Source organism: Hoplias malabaricus, chromosome 12, assembly GCF_029633855.1.
Source record: "Hoplias malabaricus isolate fHopMal1 chromosome 12, fHopMal1.hap1, whole genome shotgun sequence".
Taxonomy (NCBI): domain Eukaryota; kingdom Metazoa; phylum Chordata; class Actinopteri; order Characiformes; family Erythrinidae; genus Hoplias; species Hoplias malabaricus.
The window spans coordinates 22,113,413-22,121,846 of record NC_089811.1 but is presented as its reverse complement, the minus strand read 5'-3'; the positions used below and the strand labels follow the sequence as shown (position 1 = coordinate 22,121,846).

General features: G+C 36.9%; 1 long non-coding RNA gene across 1 annotated transcript; it reads right to left on the bottom strand.

Moving 5' to 3' along the window:
* Positions 1-894: 894 nt before the first annotated feature.
* LOC136710371 (uncharacterized) lies at positions 895-6,437 on the bottom strand. Its single transcript, XR_010804619.1, has 3 exons — positions 6,286-6,437; positions 1,858-1,944; positions 895-1,632 (listed from the first exon to the last, which is right to left on the bottom strand). It is a non-coding gene; the product is annotated as an uncharacterized lncRNA (long non-coding RNA).
* Positions 6,438-8,434: the final 1,997 nt, after the last annotated feature.

Below are 8,434 nucleotides of genomic sequence, written 5' to 3'. Positions count from 1 at the left end.
CTCCCCCCATTAATACTCGTCTCCATTTCCAACATTTTTCAGTCAATCTCTCCAAGTCACACAGCACCCCTATTGCTTTAGTAGTGTGGGAGTGCTTTGGAGGAGAATGCAAACTGATCAGATCTGTCACATCAGTTGAAAGATGCTTCTGCTAACTAGCACTGTGGGTAGTGATAATGTTCGCTCAGCCAGAATGATGGCTGCAAACACGTTTATATGGCAAACAGCTTCAATCAATGCTAAAATTTTGCTGCAAACTGAATATTCTGTTAAGAGTCCATCCCTAGCCAGCACACTGCATCACATTCCAAGTCAGATTTCAATCTGAGCCTAAAAATATGTACTTCAAAATCAACCCAGCTGGAAGCATATTAAAGAGCAGCATCAGCAGTCTAGCCCCTTTACTCCCATTCCCCACAATACAGTTACAGTTTCACATATTTCCTAGCTGCACACCAAAGACCTGTTTAAAATATGTATTAGTCAAACAATCTCAATCATTTTTATTCTGGAACTTTTCACACTGTGCTATGCTGATAGTAAGCCTTCACCTGTTTAATACTGATCGGTCCATTACATGGAATATTGAGCACATAGAACCCAGACATACACACATACGTTATATAATAATGTGTGTGTGTCTGTGTATATTTTATTAAATATAAATATTATTGCTGACCTTAGTATCAAAAGCAGATGTGATAAGATTTAAAAATTAAGGCTTTGAAAACCGAATAAAGGAGGAGACTAGGACTACTTATGAGATGGAAATTCAGGTTAAAATAAATAAAAAACAAACAAACAAATAAATAATCAGGTTTTTAAGTGTATGAACATGAAATTTAAACACAACCTGAGCAACACATACCCAGAAAGGGTGAACCCAACCAAACATTGCATTAACAGCTGGATCCCATCCAGCTCAGACAAACACTTCAAGCACAAAATACAACAAGCCTCAGCTATGACTGAGGTCAATTCAGATGAATCATCTCACCCTACAGCAGTACTCTGAAAGTGTAGTCTACAAAATAAAAAAAATAAAAATAGACCCCACTCACACCTGGCATTAACATGCAGGCTGTGTGATCAGATCATAAATGACCACCACCAAGCACAAGAGTAAACAGGGTACAATTTATCCCAGAGATAAGTTGCAAACTGATCACTCAGATCATTTTCAGAGGTATTCTGGAATGCAACAGCCCACAGCACATCTGTGGTGTAGTACACTGTCCTGCTAATGTGTCATATCAATCATGTCATGTCATTGCCGTAGCCAGACATAAGGCAACAAAGAGCAAATGGCAACCCACTTGTCCAGCTGCATGGATGTACCCAAATATGTCTGTAATTATAACAGAGTGAAAACTTTTTTTTGTCCATTAAACATTTGTCTATTGGATACAATATATAAGCTACTATAGTTAGACCTCAGGTCTGCCTGAAAGCACTGACTGTTCCCTCTGACTTTCTGAAGAGGAGCTTTTATCTTTCTGTCCTGAGCCTGCTCCAAGACTTGCCTTTAACTTGCCGTCCTGTGGATGGCAGCAGAGACTCCTGCTGAAGCTCACAGTGGAAGTGTTTTCATATGCAGTACCCCAGAGGGGATTCAGATGCCACCATTCCGCCCTGTAACAGCCAAAGTAAGAAATTAGTGAAAAAAGGCAGAACATAGGAGGACTTATTTCAAAGCATTAGAAATCAACACAAGGCCTCATGTTGCCATACTGGAACAGCCTGCTTGCTTGCTTATTTCCACAGTCTAGAGTTTGGTGTGGGTTTTGATGGCAGGTAACTGTGCAGCAAGCATGAAAGAGCAGCAGGAGACTTGCACTGTGGAACTTGGATTCTAACCTTGTTCAACATTCTCTCTGCAGTCTCTGGAGGAATGTTTACCTGCTGGTTTTCAGAACTTACACTTGTTCCTCGTAATCTGGAATTCTGAAACAAATATAATAGGCAAGATAGGGCAATATTTAGTCAGCTGTAAATGCCGATATACTAGACTAAACTCAGATATACTAGACGATATAGTCTAGTATTTACCAATTAATCAGGAATAAAAAGATCATCAGCAAATTATTATTGGAATTACAGTGGAGATAATTTGGTGCCTTGACCTGCAAATGATTAGCACCCTGTCCGGTGTGTGGTCCTGCCTTGTGCCCAATGATTCCTGGTAGGCTTTAGACCCACCATGACCCTGAACAAGATGAACTTAAAGCAACTCTCAAAACATGAATGAAAAAATTAATTAACTTGACGTCCCAATTTTAGGCCATACACATGTTAATGAGGTCACTAACACAAATCATTAGAAGTAATAGCTATGTAAACCAAACTAATAATTTGTCTTTGCTAATGGTTTAATTGCTAATGATTTCATTGGTCTTGAGCTACATACTCAAAAAAATATAGCATAAATAATGCCAGCCTTTATTATGATTACCATTTAAATATGTACCTCTACCCTGTTCGCAATATTACCTGTCTGTTGCTATGGCCAATGATGTAGAGCTGAGCCAATAAACTTCCCTTTAATTGGATCCATTTTTATTTATATGTAAATATATTCTCCTATTGCTGATTTTATCAGCTCATGTCTGGAAATAAACACACATAATAGAGTTTGTGTCTTACATCTGCAGGGAAAAATATTCATGGTAGACCCAGTGATATAATTACGGCAGGAAGACTTCAACCTGAATAATAACTTTATCTCTGGCAGCAAAATGAGAGCTTAATGGATTTCCCCCCATGAACTCAGCTAAATTAAAATGATTATGTAAATAAAATACGAATCTAGGGCAGATGAACTTTTAAGGTTTCATTAAACTGTGAGAAATTGAAGGTTTCCATTTGTGAACGTCCCTGTACATGCAAGAGAGGGAGCATGAGGCGCAGCAGCAGCAGGCTGTGCAGCCATATGCTGACCTCATCGCCCATCTCTGAATGGTTGGTTCAATACTGATTTGCAGTCTTTAGGTTCAGAGTTCAAACACACTGATTCCACCACTTAACTGCTAAGGGCCCCGAAGGAAGCCATGCCAATTCAGACTGTGAGCGTCATATTGATTAATGCTAAGTAATGAGTTTAATGGGCTGTATCTCAAACCAGCACCATGTCAGTTTATGTATTCATGCACTGTTATTGAATCTTGAGGTAGCCACTAAAACCTGTGAAGAGAAATGTTGCTCATGTACTACAGATATTCCCTTCCCAAATTCTTTACTACACTGGAAGGAAAGCAACCCTTTCAAGGTATGCAGCTGAGGAGTGTTCATGGCTAGAACTGGTGGCAACTGGTCGCAAGGTTGCATGGGAGGGCTAAATTAAGATCAGTAATAAAGCAATGAGCTGTCATTTTAAATGTTGATGTGTGCCATTACTTAGCAGATACAACAAGCTAACACAGATTACAGTATTACACAGCAACACTGCATTCTTTATCAGCAACCAAATAAACAGAACATGACCATTGTGTTCTGACAACATAGATTAAATAAAGGAATTTACAACATTGACGGTGAGAGAGTATGCCTTACACAATCACATTTACTGGGAGGGCTTTAAAACTCTCTGGCCAACACTTGGAATTAGGCGTGGTGCTTTCAGGTGCAGCTGCTCTAATGTATCCAAATCAATTGGCAAACCTTTTCTCTGTTGATTGAAAGCTGTGTGCACTTGAACACCTGAATAAAGCAGTTATGGGTGCACATTAAAGATAGCTGACAAATATTAATTTTTAAGAGTGCTGTTCAAATACGTTAGTACAGATAATTAATGGTACTGTGACGTAATCATTTCATTTAACTCCTGTCCCTTTTAGTCCATTTTGAATATGGAAAGATGGTTTTACTAATTGCATTGTGTTTACCAGACTCATTTGCGAAAAGTTCAGCAGCACAACACTCTCGATCTGATGTGCTGGACCCATCATACACCATGCACGTATAAATGACTGTGCCAATGACTTGCACTGAAAATGAAGGGGATCCATTGAGGTGTCTGAGTACTGTAAATGCATTGTAAGTTTGTAAGACAGAGTTTATCAAATGTAGACTTTGGTCCAGGTTTCAGACCAGGATTTTAAAATGGCCAGCCAGTATGACACTATACCTGGCCACTCAGGAACATTAGCAGTTGAAACTATATCATCATAACAGTGGGCCATTTAAAATCTTGGCCTGGAACCTGGATCTAAGGTCCAGATGTGATGACCTCTGCTCTAAACATAAATGTGCGAATTCTGACTTTTCATGGAGTACTTAACAAGCAATAAATGAATAAATTGATTTCCATTGGATAAAGACCTAGCAATGGTACGGAATATATTTCTGACCACCAGAAGACTCTCTCAGTGTTGAAAATATCTAGAAAATAAATGCTTAAGATTTAATCATTGTTAACAATCCCCAGAAAGTGGAATATTCCCTCTGAGGATGCTAACTACAAAGATATGTGCCCACTTTCATTAAGTGTTCCTTCAATAAATAAAGTTTAGTTGCTTAGGGAAACCCTGACAGAGCAAAGAACATTCAGTTACTCAGATTTTTGTCACTTTGCTTATCTTCATAGATCTCTCCTTTTCCCTCTGTTCACACTGTTATTGTGCTAGGAGCAGTGTTACAGTCAGCAGTCCTACAATTTCTGCAGCCATGGGCAGACTACCACAAAACTGGAATCAGATTGTGTTGTGGACGTTTATTCCCCACAGGATTCTTTTCCAGCTTTCCAATAATGCTGCCACAAGATTTCACATACGGCACTAAATGAAAGGCTACCAAAAAGTAACAATTCAACTCTCTATAAAACTAGAGTTGTTCAGTAATCTTTAAATACTGACAAAATACTTTTCTGAGCATACTGTAGAAATTATCACAATAAAATATTGCCACACTGCTCTCTTCATTCTTATTTGTCAGGATGATTTCAACCTTCATTACAATGAGATTGTTGAGGAACAACAAAAACAACAACAAAGTTGATCTGAATCATCTACTGTACCTCTACTCCTGAACAAACATCCAGACTAATATTGACTAAAAAATATATATATATATGATCGTATCGGTTGTGTGGTTAGAGTAATATCTTGAGGGATAAGTTGGGGTTTGGTTTTACAAATACTCTGGCTGTTTTATTCTGGTACATATACTAACTGGTACATGTGTTTTCCATAAAACAATAAAACAAATCAATATAAAAGTAATACAAAGATGCACACACATCCACTTTTGTCCAAATAAAATCAACAGCCCCTAAACAGAGCTGATTAACTGTAAGATACATTACCATTTATATATAAAGCACACATTATCATTAAAGCTTATGGTATATGGCTGTAAGTCCATTAAATAAACCTGTGAGAATAACATGAAGCTATACTGCCAACTTCTTTGACTTAAAGGTGCACTATGTAGCAGCTTCACAAGTTTGGAGACTTTACAACCTGTCTGGTGGAAATACACAATTGCATGAAACATATATATTAACAATTTTCTCGCCCTATGAACCAGTTCTAAGTTATTTATGAACGTCTTGTAACAAATATGGAAATTAGAAGCCACTGAGGAGAGTTTATGTTTAAAGAGGAATGGTCAAATAGAACACACTTCATGCCTTACTGTAGTCAGTTTAAGGGATAATAAAATGAAAGCAAAAATAATTTAGATAGAGAGATAATTAGATAGATAACCTTCAGATTATTACATGTGTTAGTTGGAAATTATTTGCTCTATATTGTGGCTACGTCAGCCAGGTCTCCATGGTCTACAAGCAAGTTTGATTCAAACCACTCCATATTCAACAATTTCTCTTTCCATACCTTAATGTTAAGCCCACATAACCTGCCCATAGAGCCCAGACCTTATATCTGCGTGGGACAAAAACTCGCACCAAATGCAAGCACAGCAAACCTTTTTAGTAAATATAATCAGGCTTTACAGGGCGGCTCGAAGCACATGACACTGTATTAGCAAATACTTTCCCTCTTGAATCATGTCAATAATGCGACCTCTTTCAGTTTTAACAAACAAATATCGGGTAGTGCAACTTTCACTTGTATTTAAGTGGTAAAATTTTAATACAAACTGACATTACTAACAGAATTACCACAATAAAGCACAAATTGCTACTCACCGTTGTTGACATTAAATGTATTTAAATCTAACCAAAATAAAGACTTTAACGCATTTTTACAAAATGGAAAGTTTAAAACAAACACATCCGCCATTTTTTTCTCAAGACGTGCAGGTATACGCTGCTACATTATAACTCACTTGTACTCCATGAAAAAACCGCCATTACAAAAATGTGCCTGCGCGCTGTCTGAAATTTAGGGGGATACTGATATAAAAACGTCCACCTGAAAATGACTGTTAAAAGGTTTAAAGGACACCGCCGAATATATTTGATTTCAATGATCGTACAATTTGAGACTAGACTATTTGAGGTAGATGCTACTGCCCCCTACTGAAAGTTACTCCTTAAGTTTATTAGACAAATGGTCTCTATTTTTTTAAGCCTTGTAATTTTTAAAAAAATAAGTAATGAAATTATAGCCTCTACCAAACGAAGTGTTTGTATGGAAATTTACAGGTTTATGGCTAAATATAAATGTGGAATATAATGCACAGGGTATATAACATTTCTTGACCAAGACATGGATTCAATCTAGTCCTGGATTACACAGCATCTCAAACTGTGATTTTCTATCGAAAGGTGCATATAGCAATTTTTTAGGTTACAGCTGGCACATGTATCTCTGATAAATAATTAAAATAAATAAAATATCTATATTTTAGAAAGTCTTTAGACTATTTATGGAAACAGACTTGACACTTAAATGTAAGAGAACAATTGTTTAGTACACATTTAAAGGCACACTTAAATAAAATGAAATTAACATTTAAAAAAAAATACAATACAAAAATTGGCACATTAAAATATAGGATCTGTTCAGAGTAGACTGATGTCTTTTAAAATTCTGACCGTTTTAATTAATTTTAAATTAGCAATAATATATTGTGCTGTTTGAGCAAAAACTTTTATCTCAATTTTATTGAGATATTGTTATTATATTTTTCCTTATACATTTTTGAATGGTTTGTTGCTTTATATTTTGTGCTATCATTGCATTATAAATGGCACAATAGACATCATCCACAATTACATGGATAAAAAATCTGTATTAAACTAAAATATTTGAAAGACTTTAATTTTTCCTTTTCCTGTAAAGCTATTATTTTGTAGATTCTGACTGGATGGTAACAAAATACATATTTTTTAGTTCTTATTAAGCTGCCCACTGACACAATGGTGAAATCTTCGGAGGTGATCAGACATGTCCAGTATTTAAACAGTGCAGCTGGAACAAAATAGAAGCTAATAATACTTCTTCACTAAGCCAGTGTATTTGCAAACTCTGGGCAAAGGAAAATGACTGGCAGAAGATCTGAGCACCAGCAACATTTGCAGAAAGATAATTTTGTCCTATTTGTAATAGGTCTCTCACTGCTTTGTTTGGTGACATTTGGTGATTGGGAGAAATCATTACATTGATCAGCGCACCCAACACATTCGCTTTATTAAATTCATCTTGCAGTTTGCTTTTGTCTCAGCATCTCAGGGTTCCAGGGAGTGGGGGGGCTGCATTGGAAGTGTGACACCGCAATTATTCTGTCTGAACTTTCCCTCCATCCCAGGTTTGCTGCTGATGTGAAATGCCAGCCTTGTGTTGTGACTGTCACTGAGTTTCCTCTCTTATCGACCACAATAGCAGAATGAGGCCCTATGGAGATAAAGGGGAATATCATAGAGGAATATTGCTTCACTGAAAATATTCCCAACAATGAGAGGCTGAGATCTGTGAGCTTTATATAAGCAAGCCAGGCTTGGTCTGTGTCCTGGGTCAGTTTAATTGAATGCACATCAGATTTTAAATGAAATGACATACAGTGAGGAAAAACAAAGGGCATGGTATAATTGAATCCTCTGGATGTATTTTCTTATTGTAATTAAGTTAATTATATGTAATAAACATTATACCACCACTGACTGAGTGTTGGCCTCCATCATCATGAGTGCTCAAGCCATTCGTGGCATAATTGGTCTCCCTTTTCTCCAATCATTCAACATCATGGTGTTCCTTGTCACAGATGTTGAGTGCAGCAGGTGGCAATATGCCTCCCATGATGCATTGCTACCTGCTGTCTCTGTTATATTAGGAGATTTTTATGGGTTTACAGTTGTTGTTTACAGTTGTTTGGAAGCACCATTATGCATTTATGTTATAATATACTTCTGCCTATTTCCCTCATTATATGTTGTTCATCTCCATGTCGTCATTCTTTGTGATTACCCACTTCAGGCATGAGTTGTCTCAAAGGTGGCATTTACAATTTTGATTTAAAAAGCCAAGAAACAGAT